General features: G+C 38.3%; 1 long non-coding RNA gene across 1 annotated transcript in view; it reads right to left on the bottom strand.

The window, feature by feature from the left end:
* The window catches only part of LOC116754369, a 115,532-nt gene extending 110,613 nt beyond the window's left edge, over window positions 1-4,919 (bottom strand). The window contains exon 1 of the long non-coding RNA XR_004350047.1: window positions 4,734-4,919. This is a non-coding gene — a long non-coding RNA (uncharacterized LOC116754369). The remainder of the gene's footprint in view (window positions 1-4,733) is intronic.
* Window positions 4,920-23,070: the final 18,151 nt, after the last annotated feature.

The raw sequence follows: 23,070 nt of genomic DNA, 5'->3' as shown, positions 1-23,070 counted from the left end.
ACTTGATCACATTTGGTTTAAGTTCATTTTGCTAACGTAAACAATGATCTATTTTAGATTTGAAGTCACAGTTGCCTCCAAAGATAACAGGACTCCTGCGGGGTTCATCAACACTGCCATTGTAGAATATTCTTTTGGTCTAGTTCTGGGAATCAAGATCCATAGAGGTTTGTTATTATGCTAAATGAAGACAATTAACATCTGTTCTGAAAATACACCTCCCTAAGCTTCCTGCTACTAAAGACATCTACTAATCAACTACAGCTATCTCACAGCCCAGACAGTCCAACTTCAGTTGAGACAGTGAGGACATGCAGTGAGATAATAATTAGTGTCCAATATATTTTTAAATTTTATGCCTGGTCATACAGAATGGTCATCTAACATCCTACCAGAGTGAGTAGGAAAATTAAATATAATCAAACTATATTTTTGACAAAGGCTAAACATTTCCTGAAGTTGAGTATGAGGATTCTCAAGTGAAATTTCTCCTTGAGTTGGAGCTATTTGGTTTTTCCTATAGAAACATTTCCAAACATATATTGGAAGCCAATGGGATTACATAAGTTAATATATAAATATTTGCTCTCTGCACAACTTTTAGTTTAACCTTTCTTTAAAAATCCTACTTCCTAGCTCCTCATTGATCTGTTCTGAACACTAGGTAAGTAATACTCTCAGTTGAAAACTATAAAGAATAAAAAGTTCCTGGTTTATATAGTACCTTCCCTTTATAATCCTCAAAGGAGTGTGTAAATGCAAGATCATTATGAGTCCAACTTTACAGATGGGTAACTTGAGGCTCAGAGAGGGTAAACAGCATTACCAAGGTCAGGTAGCAGTTGAGTTTGAAAGAACCCAGTCCACCTAAATTTTAATTTGCCTCACTTACCCAGAAGACCATGCTACTGCTTTAGTAAGGAAAATGTGCTTTTATAAGTATTGACACTAAACTTCCCCTGCTTAGCACTTCAGAAAAGAGAAGTGAGAAATTGAAGGTTAGAATTCTTTTAGGAAGTGAAATGCTTTATTCTTTGCTAAATACTCTAATTTTTGTATCATTTTAGAAGAAATCCTTCTATATTCAGAGGATTTCTGATGTACTGAGCTAATGATACCCACTCCTTACTGAATAGCAATATCTACTTCTGCTCTTTTTATGGCTGTAAAAAAAAGATTTTACAGAACATGACATGAAAATCTTCAAAAGGGTAATAGTTGAATTCAGAATAGAAATGCAGACAAATTGCTAAAATTGTGAACAGATAAGCTATGTACAAAGAGTTCTTTCAATGTAAATCTTTCCAAGAGAGAAAATGCAACAAAATTAAAAAGTTAAAAAAAATGTTTCATTCTGATGCAATCACCCCTAAAGTTCTAAGAAGTGGGTAGAAATAGGTGCCCTGCCCAATTCTTACGGGGCAATTGGAAAAAGAAGAGTGATGTGTGACACTCACAGAGGTACAGTAGGAGGTGTCAACCTCTCCTGTCTTCCATCTGACTTCTGAGTTAATGAGAATTTACTAAAACTCAGGAGGTCTTTGTCCACAACTTTCCAACTGCAGGTAATACTAGAGCCCATGTATCCCAGTGCTACATTAAAGGTTGCTTTCAAAATGACATCTCAATTCAGCCAGTTCTCCGACATTCTATAAGCATATATGCTGTCTGATGAAATCACAGACCTAGAGGATTTATAATGATGGAGAAAAAAATTAAGTTCTGTAATTTGCTGAAATTTACAATTGTAATTTGAAGACACATCTGATAACCTACAGACCAGTCTGAGTAATATAACCACACTCTTTAAGCCTCCTCTTTCGCTCACTCTCAGTAGAAAACTTCAACTTCTATTTTAGAGATAATAATGTCAATGTCATTTAGCTAAAGTTATTTTCTATTTGCCATCTCCCACACACGCCTTACATGCAACCATGACAAATGTACCCATATCCGCACCCAGTCATACCTCCTACTGTCACTTTTGGTGAAAAAATTTCCCTTCCTCTGATCAGAGGAACTGATGGTCATCAAAACCTGTCTTTCTGAGAGAAGAGCTAAACATGGATGATTATCAAGCAATCATTTTGATATAGTTCTACACTGAATTTGTACGACAGATGCTGTTCTTGCCTCTCCCACATGGTGACGACAAAAGTCGCATGCATACCCCCCTGTGTCAGAATCGCAATTATTTTAACTATTATTATTATGCAGAATGGGTAACCTAAAGAAGTTTGTGGATGATGATGGCAAGTACTCTCCTAGAGCAAAAACTGGGCTAGCTTCTCTGTTTTGGAGTATTCACTCCTGAAAATTAGGAGAGGGTAGGTCTTTGGGGAACACTGGGCAAGAGACTATATACTTTTATAGAAGTAAAATGAGATTTGACTGAATAGCAAGAGAACCTTTGTACAGAAAACTGAGTAACCAGAAGCAAAAAATGGGTATGAGAAGAGAAACTCAGCCTTGGCCTTTTCATTAGCTATAGAGAGGAGAGAAGGGCACGTTTTAGACTAGATGTTTCAAACACTTCAGAGAATAGTTAGCACCACCAGGTGGAGTAATTTGCTTCCCCTCCAGCTGTCTCCCTGAGCCTCTCCCCAAACTCTCCCAAATGAAGGTGACTGTCCCACCTCAGGAAGCAATTGCTCTGACCACCAAATCCTTCCTCAGAATTGAAGACATGTTCATTTGTTAAATCCATTCCTGATATAAATACCAAAGGCTATCAAACCCACAAAAAACAAGAATGAAGCCCTCCCTTCTCCCAGAGAATGAATGTGACAATAAATGACATACCCAACATTGGGAACTCTAGATAAGAGTGACCCTCTGCAGTTACTCTGCCCCATCTCAGAACAGACTTCCATGTGGAGGTGCCTCTCACAATCTCCATCTAGCAGCATATGGGATTTGCCCATTTATTAGACTTGTAATTACCAGGCCCATGTTGGTGCAGCTAAAGGTATTTTTCTAGCATTTGTCACTTTAAGAAAAGAGACCTTTATAAAAATTGTTCATTCTTATACAATCCACTCCAAAATCCACTAATTTCCTCTTTCCATTCATCTTCCAGAAATCATACACCTAAGACAAAAGGGATTAATATAGCATGCTTTCAATGATACAATGGGCAAGACTATTTTAAGAACTCTATTCATCAGTTCCCAATAAATATTATGATTCTAGCACTTAGGCATTCTAAAGTGACTTTCCTGAGCAGATCTCAAGCTCTTTAGCAACACAAATGCATTAAACCTCCTAATTCCCTTGAAAAACAAGCCAGGAAGCCTGAGCTAAAACATGATTTTATAATGCAACTTCGTGGCAGGTTACCCGGAAATGACCCCTCTCTTAAAAGAAAAAAGGTAGGGTCTTCCCTGGTGGTGCAGAGGTTAAGAATCTGCCTGCCAATGCAAGGGACAGAGGTTCGAGCCCTGGTCCAGGAAGATCCCGCATGTTGCGCAGCAACTAAGCCCATGCGCCACAACTACTCAGACTGCACTCTAGAGCCCACGAGCCACAACTACTGAAGCCGGAGTGCCTAGAGCCCGTGATCCTCAACAAGAGAAGCCACCGCAATAAGCCCACGCACCGCAACAAAGAGTAGACCCCGCTCACCGCAATTAGAGAAAGCCGGAGTGCAGCAACGAAGACCCAACACAGCCAAAAATAAAATATAAATAAATTAATTAATTTTTTTAAAAAAAAGGTAGTGGGGAAGGGATTATGGTAACAGCAAAATGATTAGAGTACTAGCCCTGTCTCATCCATTTCCAAGTCCAGTTTACCAGGAAATGTTGGGTAACAGCGAAGGATTCACTTGCTTGTCATTCAGTTACTTAAGAACTATTTATTAAATGGCTATAGTGTGCTGGGCATTGGATTAGACCCTGGGGATATAATGAAGAAAAGCCCTTTCCTTGTAAAGTATACAATATGTAGAGCAGAAATAGTTGTTTAAAAAACAATAATAAAAGACCATGTATTAAGTAAAATAATGGAAGTGTGTCTGGAATGTAGAGATAGCATGTAGGCAATTGTGGATAACTTTCTTTGTGTAAGAGAATGGAAAGATATTCCAGAAAAGATTGCCCTAAGATGCAATATCCAACATGGAACTTTGAGTAGGAGTTCTCTTTCTAAAGAAAAAGGTATCCTTTTGATAGCAATGAATGTGTTGCAACAAATTTTTGTGCTTCCCTGAAGATAGACTGAAAGATCTATGTGTGAGTTGGAAGATAATGGACCTTCCTGCCTCCATCTGCTACTTCAGTGTAGTCTTGTGAGGGCCTAACCAGTAAATCACAGAAAAGTACCTATTTTTATAAAGATAGAATGTCTTTATAGTCTCTGTTTCTTCTCCTCTCACAGCTGTTACAAAACAAAGATGGAATTAAAGCAGGAAAAACAGCCAGCCCTCTCATTTTACAAATGAGGAAATTACATCCCTAGGAAGCTGTGTTTTCCCTCAAACTTGCAGATTGTTCAAGTCCAAAACCCAGAGATACCAATCATATTGAACTCTTATTCTACTGAGAACCTCAAAGTCCACAGGTCACTTTATTTAACAGCCACGTACACAAAAGTGAATCATACCTGTCCTTACTTCGCCTAGACTATGAGATGCTTAAGTTTAGTGTCTCAAGATAGAATAAGTTTTGCTGTAGAAACAAGTAAACCTGAAAATTGTAATAGTTTAAGGCAACAAAAGTTTATTTTTCACTCACAGTGTCTAGTGTACATGGTGGGGACTTCCATCTCACTTCCACTGACCGAGGGATTAAGTATTTGACTTCCAAGTTTGTCGTAACAGGATAAGGGAGAGATGGTGACGGCACATCAACTCGAAGTGTCTCAGCCCAGTTAAATGTTCACAGTCTGTTGGTCAGAACTAGTCATATGGTCCCAATCCAACTGCAAGTGAAGCTGGAAAATATAGGGAATTATGAATATTCAATGAACCTTCAGAACTAGCACAGTGTATGGTACAGAATGTGTGCCTCTTTATACACTGGACAAATAAACAAATGAAGAATCCAATGAAGAATGCACATTGGACAAATAAACAAATGAAGAACCCACTGGTCAAGGTACTTTTTTAGCACCATCTGGGGATACAAAGATATGCAAGGAATGCTTCTTGTGTTCACGGAGCTGAGAACCTAATTGTGAAATTAAACACAAATACACACCTTAACCAAATAAAATTAGCCATCCATAGCAATGGGGACTAAATAACAAGGAGTGATCTTCAACATAAAAGGAAAGAGAAGTCAAGATTTAAGGTGGTCTAGAAATCCAGTCCTATATTTATTTATATCCTGAACTGAAAACATTTCTCTCAAAAGATCCAAAAGCCGTTTGCCTCAGGATATTATTTTAATCCGAAGAACAAGAAAAATTATGAAGTAATAAAATATAGCTTGAAAAGTTTTACAATCCAGTTGCAAACATGGAGACAGTTTTGTTGGGGAATCATTCCTAAAGTTGTTTTTCTCAAGAGAAACAGCATATTTCCAGAACTGTGAATTTTCTATTTCATATTCATTTACAATAGACCCATACCAAGGCAAGTGACCTGACCCCACTAAGATATATCCAGATTTCCTTATTGTTGTAGCAATAGGAAGGTGACTGCCAAGGGACAACAGAGGACATTCTTCATAGAAATTCTATGGAATTTTGAGTACTCAGTGAATCACTGGAAAATTGTTTATCATTTTCTGGCCAAATTCTGGCCCTTTTTTACAAGGTATTATTAACCTTAACTATAGGAAATTATTTTGAACCAAACATAACATTTTATAGCAACATTTTAGCCTGATCTCAACTCCAAAGTTTTGCAGATACCAGGTGTGTAAACTGATACAACATTTCATAAAAGGTCATGCAGCTCTTTCTTTCTTTTCTGGAACACTTACACTTGGAGGCTTGAACTGCCAAGTATGAAATCTGACTACTCTGAGGCCACCATGTTGTGAAGAGGTCCAAACCACATGGCTGACAGGTACATAGACCAGTCAACCATCCCGGGTGAGCCAAGCCTTCCATTTATCTCAGCCCAATCCATTTATCCAGTGCCAGACATGTAAGTGAGGAAGCCTCCACATGATTCAAATCCCCAGACAGTTGAGTCTTCCCAAGTGAGACCCCAGACATTGTGGAGCCAAGACAAGACAGTCTGTGCTCCGTCCAAATTCCTGACCCACAGAAACCATGTACAGGTAAAATAGTATTGTTTTATTCCTATATATTTTGGAGTGATTTTTATGCAGCAATAGATAAGTGAAACATACCTTCTCCTGGTGTACAAACATACATATGATCTTTTAATAAACAATCTACAGATTCAATGCAATCAATCCCTATCAAAAAACTAGTGGCATATTTCACAGAACTAGAACAAATAATTTTAAAATTTGTATGGAACACAAAAGACCCCAAATAGCCATAACAATCTTAAGATTAATGAACAAAACTGGAATTATCATGTGCCCTGATTTCAAACTATACTAGAAAGCAACAGTAATCAAAACAGTATGGTACTGGCACAAAAACATATAGATCAATGGAACAGAATAGAGAGCCCAAATGAACCCACATTTATATGGGCAATTAATCTACAACAAAGGAGGCAAAAATATACAGTGGGGAAAAGGCAGCCTCTTCAATAAATGATACTGGGGAAACTGGACAGCTACATACAAAAGAATCAAACTGGACTACTTTCTCAAACCATATACAAAAAAAACCTCAAAGTGGATTAAAAAGTTAAATGTGGGCTTCCCTGGTGGCGCAGTGGTTGAGAGTCCGCCTGCCGATGCAGGGGACGCGGGTTCGTGCCCCGGTCCGGGAGGATCCCACATGCCGCGGAGCGGCTGGACCCGTGAGCCATGGCCGCTGAGCCTGCGCGTCCGGAGCCTGTGCTCCGCGACGGGAGAGGCCACAACGGTGAGAGGCCCGCGTACCGCAAAAAAAAAAAAAAAAAAAAAAAAAAAAATTTAAATGTAAGACCTGAAACCATAAAACTTCTAGAAGAAAACACAGGCAGTATGCTCTTTGACATCAGTCTTAGCAATATGGTTTTCTGGATGTCTCCGCGGGCAAGGAAAATAAAAGCAAAAATTAACACTGCTCTTTGCTATACATGAAAGTTGGTTGTTAAGAGAGGAAATCCTGAGTTCTCATCACAGGGAAAAAAAATGTTTTCTATTTCTTTAATGTTTTACCCATATGAGATGATGCATGTTCACTAATCATTTCATGATATATATAAGTTTAAGCTGTACACCTTGACATACACCAGTGCTGTATGTCAATCATATGTCAATAAAACTGGAAGAAAGAAAACAGTCAATAAGATTTTTCTTAATATAGAAAGAAATTTTTCAAGAGTGTTGCACTTGCTTCTAGTACCTTTGAAATTATACAGTTCTTTATTCACTGTCTGAATGAGTCATTGAATGACTGGATCATTTTAACATTTGTTTCTAAGTTAGGCATTTTGATGATCCATAAAAATATTAATCTTCCTCTTCCAGCCACTTCAATATAATTCCCACTTAATAATAAAAGCTAGCATATATAGAATATTTTCAAGAGTTTTCCATCTCTGCTTGAGTTTTAAACCTCCCAATATTTTGATTCATTAGGTACCATTAGTATCTTCTCATTTTAAAGTAATTAAGTTGAGCAAGAGAAATTAAGTAATTTACCTAACTGGTAAATGGCAAATCCAGGATTCAACCCAGGCAGTGTGCAGCCAGAACCTCTGCTTTAAGCCACTGAACTAAATTCCCTCTCTTCCCCTCTTTCTGCTTGACATAAAGAAAGGCTAACCTGCCAGGAAATACACATATCAGAGCTAGCTGTGGACACAGGCCAATAATCTCACAGTTCTGCTTCATGAAGGCTAGATCATGTTGCTATTTTACTACTATTTTTTGTGAAAAAGACCAAAAAATCCACGGTCTAAATCCGAGGCCTAAAGCCATATAAATTAAAGAAGAACAAAGATAATAATACAATCAAAAGGTGGAGATGGAGCCCTTGTGCACGGACCCACATGAATGACCAAGAATTTCCAAAATGAGGGAATCTATTGGTAAGTCAGTTTCAAAATATTTATTTAAATAAACTTAAAAAATAAGAAGAAGTAAGGAAAGAAGGAGAGAAAGAGGGAAGAAGGGGGTAAGGAGGGAAAAAGGAAGGAACACGGAAGGCAACGACTTTAGTAATAACAGAATAGTTGAAGAGATTTGAGGCCACTGCCTGTGAAGGAGGAAGGAAAAATGAAAAAATAAATAGCTGAAAATATGAAATAAATTATAAATCCAGTTTCGGGGCTTAAAAAAAGACTTCAAAGAGGGGATACAAATAAGAGATAGCTGCCATTATATAAATTCAGATCATGAACAAATTTCCATTCAGTTAGTTTTAGTGGGGAGAAATACTCTGCAGTGGTGGCCAGAAAAGGAAATGTGTGTGTGCACCTGGAAATTTTACAGGACTAAGTTGAAAAGCTGGTTATTTAATAATCTGTGACCCAATTATACCTAAATGTACTTCTGATACTCTGTGCAGTGAAGGAAAATGCACTAGCAAGGCAAGTAAGATGGAAGGGAGTGGAATGTGTTAACATTTAAGAAAATATAATTTCAACATGTATAATATTGATTTATTTAGGAAGGAGGAAGTTAATCTTTTAAAGTAACATGAAAAGTAAGTCAAACAAATTTTAGAAAACTAATAAGAGGCAGAATGCAGAATTCTACAGAACAAAATATTAAGTCCTTAAGGAAGCTATATTTTAAAAAAATAATGCAAGAGTCATCATACATAAATGTCCATTTTTTAAATTGTTCATGCGTGTAAGAAAATACCACTTTTAAATATTCTTTAGGACCCCAAATAGCCAAAGCAATCTTGAGAAAGAAAAACGGAGCTGGAGGAATCAGGCTCCCAGACTTCTGACCATACTACAAAGCTACAGTAATCAAGACTGTATGGTACTGGCACAAAAACAGAAATACAGATCAATGGAACAGGATAGAAAGCCCAGAGATAAACCCACACACATATGGTCACCTTATTTTTGATAAAGGAGGCAAGAATACACAAGGAGAAAAGACTCTTCAATAAGTGGTGCTGGGGAAACTGGACAGCTACATGTAAAAGAATGAAATTAGAACACTCCCTAAAACCGTACACAAAAATAAACTCAAAATGGGTTATAGACCTAAATGTAAGGCCAAACACTATAAAACTCTTAGAGGAAAACATAGGCAGAACACTCTGTGACATAAATCACAGCCAGATCCTTCTTGACCCACCTCCTAGAGAAATGGAAATAAAAACAAAAATAAACAAATGGGACCTAATGAAACTTAAGAGCTTTTGCACAGCAAAGGAAACCATAAATAAGATGAAAAGACAACCTCAGAATGGGAGAAAATATTTGCAAATGAAGCAACTGACAAAGGATTAATCTCCAAAATTTACAAGCAGCTCATGCAGTTCAATATCAAAAAAACAAACAACCCAATCCAAAAATGGGCAGAAGACCTAAATAGACATTTCTCCAAAGAAGACATACAGATGGCCAAGAAGCACATGAAAAGCTGCTCAACATCACTAATTATTAGAGAAATGCAAATCAAAACTACAATGAGATATCATCTCACACCAGTCAGAATAGCCATCATCAAAAAATCCACAAACAATAAATGCTGGAGAGTGTGTGGAGAAAAGGGAACACTATTGCATTGTTGGTGAGAATGTAAATTGATACAGCCACTATGGAGAACAGTATGGAGGTTCCTTTAAAAACTAAAAATAGGGGCTTCCCTGGTGGCGCAGTGGCTGAGAGTCCACCTGCCGATGCAGGGGACACAGGTTCGTGCCCCGGTCCAGGAAGATCCCACATGCCGTGGAGTGGCTAGGGCCGTGAGCCATGGCCACTGAGCCTGCATGTCCAGAGCCTGTGCTCTGCAACGGGAGAGTCCACAACAGTGAGAGGCCCGTGTACCGCAAAAAAACAAACAAACAAAAAAACTAAAAATAGAATTACCATACAACCCAGCAATCCCACTACTGGGCATATACCCTGAGAAAAGCGTAATTCAGAAAGAGTCATGTACCACAATGTTCATTGCAGCACTATTTACAACAGCCAGGACATGGAAGCAACCTAAGTGTCTACTGACAGATGAATTGATAAAGATGTGGCACATATGTATAATGGAATATTACTCAGCCATAAAAAGAAACAAAATTGAGTTATGTGTAGTGAGGTGGATGGACCTAGAGTCTGTCATACAGAGTGGAGTAAGTCAGAAAGAGAAAAACAAATACCATATGCTAACACATATATATGGAATCTTAAAAAAAAAATGGTTATGAAGAAGCTAGGGGCAGGACAGGAATGAAGACACAGACATAGAGAACAGACTTGAGGACATGGGGAGGGGGAAGGGTAAGCTGGGACAAAGTGAGAGAGTGGCATGGACTTAGATATACTACCAAATGTAAAATAGATAGCTAGTGGGAAGCAGCTGCATAGCACAGGGATATCAGCTCAGTGCTTTGTGACCACCTGCAGGGGTGGGATAGGGAGGGTGGGAGGGAGACACAAGAGGTAGGAGATATGGGGATATATGTGTATGTATAGCTGATTCACTTTGTTATAAAGCAGAAACTAACACACTATTGTAAAGCAATTATATTCCAATAAAGATGTTAAAAAAATTATTGAAAATAAATTAATAAATATGTTTTAGAAATAACAAAAGGAATAGACTTCTGGAAATCTCCTTCTTTTGGAAGTGTTATTGAATTAAAATGAAATACTTTGTAATATAAGCAGAAATAACACCAAATAATCAACAATTTACTAAATATTTATTAAGTATTCATTATGTACCAATACACTACTAAGGCACTGGGGATCTAATAAATAACTTACTTAAATCCTTCTCAAACATTTCTCAAAGAATCTAATAGGAGAGAAAAGTCTCTAATGCACCAATCTTTGGTTTAATGTATAAAAAATGTGGGTCAGTTTTCCAATGCCCCCTCACATCTAATACTAAATATTTTTCTGCCATAGGAGAAACATTCATTCATGGTCCATAATCTATACCATTTTATCCATGTGAATTTCCAAACATGGTGGAGAATGTCAATCCAATAAGATAAAAGACTACTAGTCTCAGAAAAATATCTTGTGAACAGAGCCCTGAAATGAGAACATTGGTCAGCTGCCCACTACAGGACTGTGCTAGTAACTAGCTGCATGGCATGCAATCTGTAGATTCTCAATAAAATAAATAACATATATAAAACTTCAGTTTCATTTTACAGGTAAAGAAAGCGGCCCAGAAATGTTCAGTGATTGAACTGAGATTAATAACCTGGGCCTGCGTATTTTCTACTTGCAATTTCATGGTACCTCTATTTTTCTTATCTGCTGTCAGCAATTTTTTTGAGTGAGAATTTCTTCAATTGTAACAAAATTCCAACGCAAGCTTCGGTAGAAAGAGATTTATTGTCTAAAGTAAAGTAAAAAGTCCAGGGGCAACAGGGATTCAGGCATGGCTAAATCCAGGGACTTGATTTATACTGTTTACTTGGTTATTACTCTTCAATCTCTGTAGCTCCATTCTCAGGCTGGTAATCCCCTCATAGTCACACATCAGACTCCAGCTGTTCTATCAAAATTCCTGGAATTTTATTTTAATGGATCAATATGGGTCATGTGGCAATTCTCAATATCTAAAACGTAGAGTCATCCTAACCCAAACCACATAGAATGAAGGTGGAGGAGGAATGGTTCTACCCAAGGAAGTTCAGGATGCTGATATCAGAAGACTGGAAAGTGGATGCTGGGCAGGCAAAAAAATCAACATCCATGCCACTCTTAAACAGCACTAACTACATATGTCTGCCATTTGTATCAAGATTTCATTAACTTTCATTTGATACCTTTATTCTTGGGTCTAATCTTTGCTTTGATTTATAAGGATTCACTCTGGAAAAGTTCCAGTAAAGACAAGTCTGCACAACATATATATAGCTGAGCAACTACTTTCAAGTATAATTTCTCTGAATTACAGAGGAAGTATACTTAAAATAAGCTTTCACATCTTTCATGTTCTCCAGATAGGAAAGTGGAGCTTCATCTTACACTTAGCTAGGCTAGTCAGACCTGAAAAGTGATGTGAGCTGGTTGAAGATTGGGAAGGTGAAGAAAAGGATGACTTTGCATTGATGATTCTTCTATCCACATGTCTACTCCTCTGGAAAGAAATAACTATTATCACTTTAAAAGGACCATGATGACTACCCACCCAGGACTACTTTCTGTGAGCATACTTACACCCAGGTGGCAAGAGCTATGATGAGGTCCACTTAGCATCCTGGGCAATTACCAGAGAACATGCGGTCCATGTGGTCCAAAAATAAAGAAACTGAAACAAGCTGGTGGCAGAGTCAGCAGTACGTCTGTTCTGGCTCCCAATCATATGCTACTTCCATGGTCTGCTTTATCTGAGCCAGCTCAGATGACTATGAACACTATAGGTTGCTCTTCACTGCGGTTACTGCTCAACTCTTTGTCATTTGCCTTCTCAAGTTTATTTTTGACATTTGGAGTTCAGCCATTTACGTACACAAAAATAAATCATTTTATAGGACATGAAACCATCCCAGTAAGATGAGACTAGAGCTAAGAGTTCCAGATAACAATTCTCCACTCTAAGCTTTATTCTTTGTCTCACTTAAAAATAATGTTGGGGGTGGGTGGAGGCAGTGGGATGAATTGGGAGATAGGGATTGACATGTATACGTTGACATGTATAATATGTATAAAATAGATAACTAATAAGAACCTGCTGCATAAAAAAAATTAAAAACAAAAAAAATCTTCAACTAGGAAAAATAAGTAAAAATAATGTTGGAAAGATTGAGGTTGCCAATTACATACCTTCATACTGTGGATTTGGAATCAGTTGAGAAACAGAGTGGGTGACTGGATATCAAAGTACCACTTAATTGCTGGGAATGCCAGATTTGAAACTATACCTGGACCTGACCCTGTATGGTTTTCCTAACACTTTCCTTACAGAGCAAACCCATCTATCCTTTATAACACTGAGTTTCACTAGGAACAAACTTAACACATACAGGTAAAGAAGGAAAACACAAATGTATGAAGCACAGGCCAAGAGAATGAAGAAGGGCAACACGCATCACCAGGACCTCATCCAGAAGAATGCAAACTGTGGGTGTCCAATTCTTGCCACCTCAGTGAAAAGGTAAACCAGTTCTGGAAAACTAAGTAAAAGATGGAGAATGAAGATTGAAAAGGGGATCTGGCTTTAGATGGCTAACAAACACACACGGAGTCATAACGTAGGTCCTTCTTGGGCAATGAAATGGAAATTGCCTCATGAAAAATAAAGTCAGAAAAAAATGGGTTGTCTCCTAAAAAAAAAAAAAGAAAGATAAGGGCTGCCATTTATTAAGCATCAAAGGCGTCAAGTACTTGAATTCTATTATTCACGAAAAGCCTTATGTTATTTTTATCCCTCTGTTAGAGATGAGGAAACTAAGTTTCAGAACATTTAACAAATCCTTTCTCTTACCACTGTATCACAATGCCCCTTGGAAGATTTTTATTATTGTTTTTTGCTGCCCAGCATTAAAATCCCTTTGAATTGAGGGAGTCCTGCCATTGTGTGAGATTTGGCTATAGGCAGGGGCCCCCCACTCCCAGTATGAAAATTGAAAAGACCAGACAATTGCTCTCCCTGAATGCATAACCTAGACTTGGCCAATCAAATGTTTGTACCTGGGACACTGACTCTAGATCAAATGATTTAAAAAAGAATCAGGAGGCAGTTTAGAGTTCATTAAGTGGTAATGGCAGCATCCTGTGCCTAGTGGCCAGAAGAAACACTTGATTTCTAGTAACTACTACCAGCTGTTCCTGTTATGTGTGGATCATCTGTGGTTCAGGCCCACAGATTCACTTGATCCCTGCCTGTGATGGTCTGGATTATAGCTCAGCAAATATTTACTCCACCCACCTCCTGTCTTCCCACTGTAGGTCAAGAATACCTACCTCCCCACCTCACTGTTGTTTTCCTTGGCCATGTGACTTGCTTTGGTTACAAAGGAACATTAGCCAACGTGATGCACAAAGACAAACATGTGCTTGTGTAGTTTGGCTTGAGGCTTATGCTCCAGGGCATAAACTTCACAAAAAGATTATGCCCCAGGAAGCCTCTTCCCTTTCCCTGAGCCTGGGGAAAGACATACATGCAGTATACAGTATCCACCTCAGAGTCTGGAGCTAAGGAGCCCAGCCAACCTGCACTTCAAAGCGGAACTACCCAGTTGTACTAGTTTCCTGTGGCTGCTCTAGCACAAAGTTGGTATCTTAAAACAACAAAAATTTATTCTCGGGCTTCCCTAGTGGCGCAGTGGTTGAGAGTCCGCCTGCCGATGCAGGGGACACGGGTTCGTACCCCGGTCCGGGAAGATCCCACATGCCGCAGAGCGGCTGGGCACGTGAGCCATGGCCGCTGAGCCTCTGCGTCCGGAGCCTGTGCTCCGCAACGGGAGAGGCCACAACAGTGAGAGGCCCGCGTACCGCAAAAAACAAAAAAAAAATTATTCTCTTACTGTTCTGGAGGCCCTAGTAAGTTTCACTGGGCCAAAATCAAGGTATCAGCAGAGCCGTGCTCTATTCAGAAGCCTTAGGGGAGAATATATTCCCACCATTTCCAGCTTCTAGAGCTGCATTCCTTGGCTCCCTTCTCTCATCCTCAAAGCCAGTTGCACAGCACCTTCAAATCTTCTCTGTTGCCACTACACACCACCTTCTGCCTTCTGTGTCAAAGCCCCCTCTGCCTCCCTCTTATAAGGACATTTATGATTGCATTAAGGGCCCACTAGGATAATTCAGAATCATCTCCCATATCAAGAGCCTTAACTTAATCACATCTGCAAAGTCTCTTTTTCCACATAAGGTAACATTCACAGGCTACAAGGATTAGGACCTGGATATCTTGAGAGGGCCATGACTCAGCCTGCCACACCAGCTGAGTCCATCATGGACCCACCAAACCACAGTCAATCTGTAGACCCATGAGAGTGGGAATAAATGCTCATTGTTTTAAGCCCCTGAGCTTTGGGGTGGTTTATTATGCAACATTATTGTGGAAATAGCTGATTAACTCATGGCTCATTTTCTGAAGCCTTCCCTTGATTTTCTGAGCCACTAGGCATCTCCAATAAATTCCTATTGTGCTTAAATGAATTAGAATCAGTTTTTATTAATTGCAATCCAAACAACCTATCTGATATTTACTAACCATACAACTTTGAGAAACTCAGAGTAGAATACCAAATAATAATACTGAGAACATAAAACTTAAACTGGATGTTTTTCTTAGTACTTATACCATAAAGATCTGTTTGGAGAAAACTGACAAAATAGAGAAAGTAGAGGAGGGATATTTAGATGACTTGAAGCACTTTAAGTGGATAACACTTCTTTTCTAATCAAAGGAAACTAAATCAAAACCCTAACCTTCAGGTAAAAGAGATAAGTAATTAAGATGGGTGTTTTAACACAGAGAGCAGTTGTTTAAATGATTAAAATAGTGCATGCTGTCCCAAAGAGGCAATGACAAGAACTCTGACAAGACTACTGAATCAAACTGGCATTTTTTTTTTAACTTTAACTCCTAGTCATTTCTATCCAGAAGAGATTCCACAGGTCAGAGAAGTGGCAATGAATTAATGTCATAAAAAAGGTATAGAGACAGCAGGAAATTGCAGACCATTAGTTAAGGCCAGTGATTCTTTGCCCTCATTTTACATCTTAAACAAAGTAAAAAAGGACAATAGATGGAAGGTAACTTTAAAATGTGCTGCTCTGTAAAGGCCAGCCAACAGAGCTTCAGGACATTTATTTGAAGTCAGGACATTAGTGCCAGGGTGAATAAAGGGAATGCAATAGGTTTACATTTTGACAAAGGGGCCTGACAGATCTATATCAAAAGAAGAAGGTCCAAGAGACAGAGTGATGGGAAAATAGGAAGTGGAATTAAAACCTGGCTTCCAGGAAGATAAAAAGCAATGATAACTTGGAGCACTTCCAAGGTAACGTGGGAGTAATGTGTCGGGGTGAGGAGCAAGCTAGAGCAAAGGCAGCTCCCATATTGGGTGGATATAAGCAACAGAGATTCCCCCAGTAGAAGACCTGTGTCTGCCTTCTTGAAAACAAAGATCTGCAACATTTCACTGGAAGAATCCCAGCTCTTCTTTCTTGAACAAATTACTTAGAATAGAAAGGTCTTCTAAAGGACTTTTTTTTTTGAATTTTTCAATTTTATTTATTTTTTTTATAAAGCAGGTTCTTATTAGTCATCAATTTTATACACATCAGTGTATACGTGTCAATCCCAATCACTCAATTCATCACACCACCATCCCCACCCCCCCGCGGCTTTCCCCCGTTGGTGTCCATACATTTGTTCTCTACATCTGTGTCTCAACTTCTGCCCTGCAAACCAGTTCATCTGTACCATTTTTCTAGGTTCCACATACATGTGTTAATATACGATATTTGTTTTTCTCTTTCTAACTTACTTCACTTCTGACAAATGAACTAAGCTGATGTGGACGGGTCCCTTCCTCTAAAAAAAGGTAGAAATTCTGGATAAAATATGACCCAAAAAATGATGCATAACTGAGTTTGAAATATAGGAATAAAAATATCCAGGTGATCAAAAACAAAAGGAGATTTCACAGAGCACGAAGTGTGAGCTAATCTCAGAACCTTCCAGCAGAGCTGTGCTCCTGGGTGTGGGTCTTAGGTCCAGGGGTAGGATGTGGCAAGGGTCCCAAAAGGCAGAGAAGCTGCAACTGGGCCCCTGCATTAGTCCACAAGCTTCAAAGCACATCGATAGGAAAAAATATATATTAAAAATTATCTCTTAAATGGCCACCACTTAACCATCTGGCCAGATAAACCAAAGTTCTTCATTACCTTTGCAAACCTACTGACTAATGCCCCTGTCTTGGCTAGTAAGTAATTCCCTGCTACACCCATATGCTTCTGCTTTCATTGGTTGCTATGCCTACAAAGGGTAAATAGCACTGGTTCCTAAGCCTGTCACTGCCCGAGTACTTGTAACTTTAACTCCATAATTTAATTAAATATTAAGGTAACTGATGTAATGTGAGTATATAAGAGAGGGACTTATTGTTTCTATAGAAACAGCTTGAATTCTTTGGAAATTTCAACAAAGGTGAGTTGCTAAAAATATTGCTATCAAATTAGCTATAATTACAAAACTGTAAGACCATCAGGGAGTCTTAAAAATTTAGAAGAATTCTGCTATAAGATTGCTAAACCACTATTTTTAAGCTTCACTCTACTACAAGTCCTTTAAAGAAAGTAGAATCAAAGATGATACATTATGGATGTCAGAGAAATCAATACCTGGCAAATTAAAGTATATTTGCCACGTTTTAAGGTAAAATAAATATTTAAATGTTTATTTTTTTTAATTCTCTACTTTAACACATGATGGAAATCCTTATTTTAAAAATATTTTTTTTAAGTACTCATAGCCAGAGGATCTAAACAGACATCTTTCCAAAGAAGACATACAGATGGTCAACAGGCACGTGAAAAGATGCTCAACATCACTAATCATCAGGGAAATGCAAATCAAAACAATGAGATATACTTCACATCTGTCAGAATCGCTACTATCAAGAAGACAACAAAGAACAAGTGTTGGTGAGGATGTGGAGAAAAGGGAGCCCTCATGCACTGTTTGTGGGATGGTAAATTGATGCAGCCACAATGGAAAACAGTATGGAGATTCCTCAAAAAATTAAAAATAGAACTGCTATATGATCCAGCAATTCCACTCCTGGGTATTTATCCAAAGAAGACAAAAACGCTAATTCAGAAAGATATATTCACCCTTATGTTCACCATTGCATTACTTACAATATCCAAGATATGGAAGCAACCCAAGTGCCCATCAATAGATGCACAGATAAAGAAGATGTAGCATATATATACACAATGGAATATACCCCAGCCATAAAAAAGAATGAACTCTTGGGCTTCCCTGGTGGCGTAGTGGTTGAGAGTCCGCCTGCCGATGCAGGGGACACGGGTTCGTGCCTGGTCCGGGAAGATCCCACATGCCGCAGAGCGGCTGGGTCCGTGAGCCATGGCCGCTGAGCCTGCACGTCCGGAGCCTGTGCTCCGCAATGTGGGAGCACTGTTGTGGGAGAGGCCACAACAGTGAGAGGCCCGCGTACCGCAAAAAAAAAAAAAAAGAAAGAACTCTTGCCATTCGTAACAACACAGATGGACCTAGAGAATATTAGGCTAAGTGAAATAAGTCAGAGAAAGACAAACAGTGTGTGATTTTACTTACAGTGGAATCTAAAAAACAAATGAACAAACATAACAAGACAGAAACAGAGTTAGAGATACAGAGAACAAAAACAGGCAGTTACCAGAAGAGAGGGACATGGGGGGAGGAAATAAATAGGCAAGGGAGATGAAGAGGCACAAATTTCCACTTGCAAAACAAATGAGTCACGTATATGAAATACACAGTGTGGGGAATATAGTCATAACTAAGCAATATCTTTGTGGAGACATATTGTAACCAGACATTGGTAATCATTTTGAAATATACAGGAAAAAACACTATGTTTTGAACAGGAACTAACATAGAATTGTAGGTCAATTATACTTCAAAACAAATAAACAAACAAACTCATAGAAAGAGATCAGACTTGTGGTTACCAGAGGCGGGGAGTAGGGAGAGGGGGAATTGGATGAAGGCAGCCAAAATGTACTACAAACTTCCAGTTATAAGATAAATAAGTAATAGGGATACACAACATGATAAATGTAATCAACACTGCTGCGCATTATACATGAAAGCTGGTTGTTAGAGTAAATCCTAAGAGTTCGCATCACAAAAATTTTCTCCTATTTCTTTCACGTTGTATCTATATGAGATGTCGGATGTTTACTACACTTACTGTGGTGATCATTTCATGATGTATATAAGTCAAATCATTATGCTGTACACCTTAAACTTATATAGTGCTGTATGTCAATTATATCTCAATAAAACCAGAAGAAAAAATATTTTAATAAAATAAAATAAAAATACCTATGGCTGAATCTATTTTTAAATGGAGGTCATAAGAGGTCATAAGACTATATTGTACTAAACTGATTTCTGACTAGGAAAAGTCATTCAAATATTTTGGGCAATTTTTAAAATCCACAAAGTGAAGGGAGTAGAAAAGATAATTTCTAAGGATGCCTCTAATTGGTATATTCTATGGTGTTATTATTCCCCTTTCCCCTTTGGAAAACAACTGAGACTGGGGTTAAATTTAAGTAAAGAACCTGATCTTCCTGGCAAGGGAACTTCCCTTTGGCTGTCAATACAACCCAGCAAATAACAGAGAGGTCACCTGGAAATAAAACATATTCAAGTAAATGAAAGAACTAACTTAAACACACGAATCCAGGAAATGCAGAGTAAAGATTGAAAACCTGCCCTGGTACCCAGCATTAAGTAAAGCTTTTTGTCTTTTTTTCCCCACTACAACAGTGCCAATTAAGAATAGAGTGTCAGATTCCATATATATGTGTTAGCATACGGTATTTGTTTTTCTCTTTCTGACTTACTTCACTCTGTATGACAGATATGTATAGCTGATTCACTTTGTTATAAAGCAGAAACTAACACAGCATTGTAAGGCAATTATACTCCAATAAAGATGTTAAAAAAATAAATAAAAATAAATTTAAAAAAATAAAAAAGAATAGAGTGTCAGCTGAGAGAGGTGTATAATGGAAGATGCCGGCAGATTCTTAACTCTTAACAGCCAGAAGAGAGTAGATTTAATAAGGTGTCTGGAAGCAAAGGAATTTTTTAAGGAATGGAGAGAATGGGGAAATTACTAAGCAAAATGAGATGAGCTGGAGGTAGGGATGGGAAACCTGATAAGGGAGTCCTGAGACTGACAGAAAGCCTAATCAAATCATGCTATAAGCAAGATCCCCTGCCTCATTGTGGACCCTACTACATCCCCCCCTGGCTCATTTCTGGCTGAACTATGTCCTACCCCAGAAGCCAGTGACCTAGCTGTGAGTCTACCCCTGGCCCCCTCCCTAGGGCTTTGCCCTGTGTGCACACAGAGGAAATGCCCATGTGATAAAGACATTTAAAAATAAAGTCATATATAATGTAGTGCCTTCTAAAGTCTCTTCAGCATGAGTCAGGTCAAATTAAGTAAAGAAGGCATCTCAAGTGGAACATCAAACCAAAAGAAACTTTGACTGGTATTATGCAATATGATCACCCTGAAATATAGTGCGATTCCTCCCTGATCCTACTTTGGGGATTTGTCTTTTACTTTTTATTATGGAAAATTTTAAGCAAGCCAAAAGTACAAAGAATAGGAAAACGAGCCTTCATGTAACCACCATCCTACTTCCATAATTATCAATATATATATCTAATCCTGTTTTATCTGCATACCTCCCCATATCCCCCTTTCCTCTACTGGATTATTTTAAATCAAATACACACAGCAAATTGTTTCAACCCAGGGTATTTTGGCATGTATCTCTAAAAGACTTCTATATTTCTTAATATAACCACAATATCACTATCATACCTCAAAACATAACATTTAACTCCTTAATCATAAAATTCAGTCAGTGTTCAAACTTCTTTGGGGCATGTTTTAGATAAATAAGGTCAGGCAATAGAGGACAAGCTGAGAGCACTACCAATTAATGCTAAAGAATAATAATAGTAATAGTAAAATAAAACAACCAACCTTGAGACTCGGAGACGATCACAGCATAAACGTTCCCTAAGCCAACAAACAGCCTACAGTCAGCAGCCAGGCAACACCACCTCCTGCCTCCTTCTGCACATGCCCTCAACCCCTCAACTGAAGTTTATTCTGCCATGGCTTATCTTCTCCTTTGAGGCCACTGCATATGATACTTATTTTACAAGCAATCTGACCTGTATAAAAAACTGAGGAGAAGACCCCATATTAACTCCCGCAGCACTATAGCAAGGCTTAGATTTTGTCACCCAGAAAGACTGGTGTTAAACAGGTCCAATCACAGAGCACTAAATAGGACTGCTTGAAAGGACCCAATTGCATAAACCATGATGAACCTGAGAAGCAATGAAGATGAAAGAATGACTCTTGGTGAATGAGTAATGATGAAGAAAAAGGGCTCTTGAGTTGGACCATCTGGGTTCTAATCCCAGCTCTCCGCTTACATTCTGAGTAACCTTAAGCAAACTGCTTATTATTATATTTGTACCTTGATTTCCTCAAATTTTATTAAGTGAGGTCAATAACAGGATCTATCTCATAGACCAATTTTGAGAATTAAAAGGGATAATGCTAAAACTGGGACAGTACCGGGCAAACTGGTTGGTTGATTACCCTATAAAAGAGTATCTAGTACAAAGAAAGTGCTCAATAAATATTAACACTAACCAGTGGTAGCAGTAATTGAGGTAGAAGTAGTGTTTTAGTTCCTAATCAAAGGAGATAGTAATAGCTAATTTCTCAAACAACTCCAAAATATAATTTACTTTTTCTATAAGTGGTGATTTACCCAAATCTAGAAGTATTCGAACACACTGGACTTGTTCCATGGTTCCCAAAACTAACTGAGCATCAGACTTTTCCATGGAGTTTCCTTAGAATACCGATGCTTGAGTCCCTTGAATTAACATATTTCATTTGGGATATGGGGATCTATATTCTTGTTAAAGTTCCTTGGTTGATTCCAATCAGTAGTCAGATCTTGACTACTTCCAAAATTTTCTCTAATCCTCAAGTTTTAGGATTCCAAGATTTCCCAAATTCTCTCATTTCAAAGCAAATATATATATATACACATAAATATATACATATATATACACATATATATGTGTGTGTGTGTGTGTGTATGTATATATGTATGTATATATTCCCAGGAGGACCAAACAGATTAAGTCTTAAAGCTTCCCAAAACTGAAACAGAACTTTACCTGAGCATTTTGAGGATGTTTTGTAGGTTTTGAGGTGGGGTATTTTTTCTTTTTTTTCATTGGGTAAAGTGAAAAATCACACCATCTGCTTCTGGCTCTCTGGAAAATTTATCCAAGGCAATGAAATCATATTAGAAAAAATGAGTAACTGACTGCCTGATTCTTCTGACAACTGACACAACTCTGTCCTGTTCTCAAGCCTGTAGCAAGAGACTGGCTGTGACACTGGAGACAGTGGTGAATGTTTCAGCAGCTGTCTTGCCTTCAGGGAAACGGAGAGGTGTTAAGTGATTTATACCAGGTCACACAGCAAGCCAGGGGGCAGTGACAGAAATAGGATCTGCCTCTCCTGCTTGGCAGTCTGTGGTCCACGTATTACACCCTGAGGATATGGAAGCAAGGCCCCTCGTCTGAGCAAAGGAGGAGATAGAGAGACTTCCATTTAGAGGTTCATAAATGCCACTCTGAAAGGAGGAAGAAAATTCCCCTTTCATGCTCAATCAAGCCTAAACCAAGGTGAGGGAATGAGGAAATGTTATTTATTTTTATAAGATTAAAAACTGCGGAATTTACTCCCTTCCTGTCAGTACCACAGAGGGGCTTCTTTTCCTAATCATTTTTCATGCCTGGTCTCACACAGTGCTGCTTCGAAGGCAGAATGGGGCAAAAAGATAGTGGTTTTTCCTGTATCTGGCCTAGAAAAAAGAGGGTTTTTTTGTTTTCTTTATAAAGCCATATAGTATTTGAGTTGATTATATTTCTGAGTGCATGGCTCAATGCAGTAACTTCAAAGATATAACAGGTAAAGTACTAAATGTCACTGAAGGGTCCCCAAAAAAAGATAACTTCTTTTCCCCAAAATCTTATCCTATTCCTAAGAAATAATTCAATCTGTTTAGGCCGAAGCTGTGTGTAGTTACATATTTCT

Source organism: Phocoena sinus, chromosome 5 (genome assembly GCF_008692025.1).
Source record: "Phocoena sinus isolate mPhoSin1 chromosome 5, mPhoSin1.pri, whole genome shotgun sequence".
In the NCBI taxonomy this organism is placed as follows: domain Eukaryota; kingdom Metazoa; phylum Chordata; class Mammalia; order Artiodactyla; family Phocoenidae; genus Phocoena; species Phocoena sinus.
The sequence above is the reverse complement of the archived record's forward strand: the minus strand, read 5'-3'. Positions and strand labels throughout refer to the sequence as shown.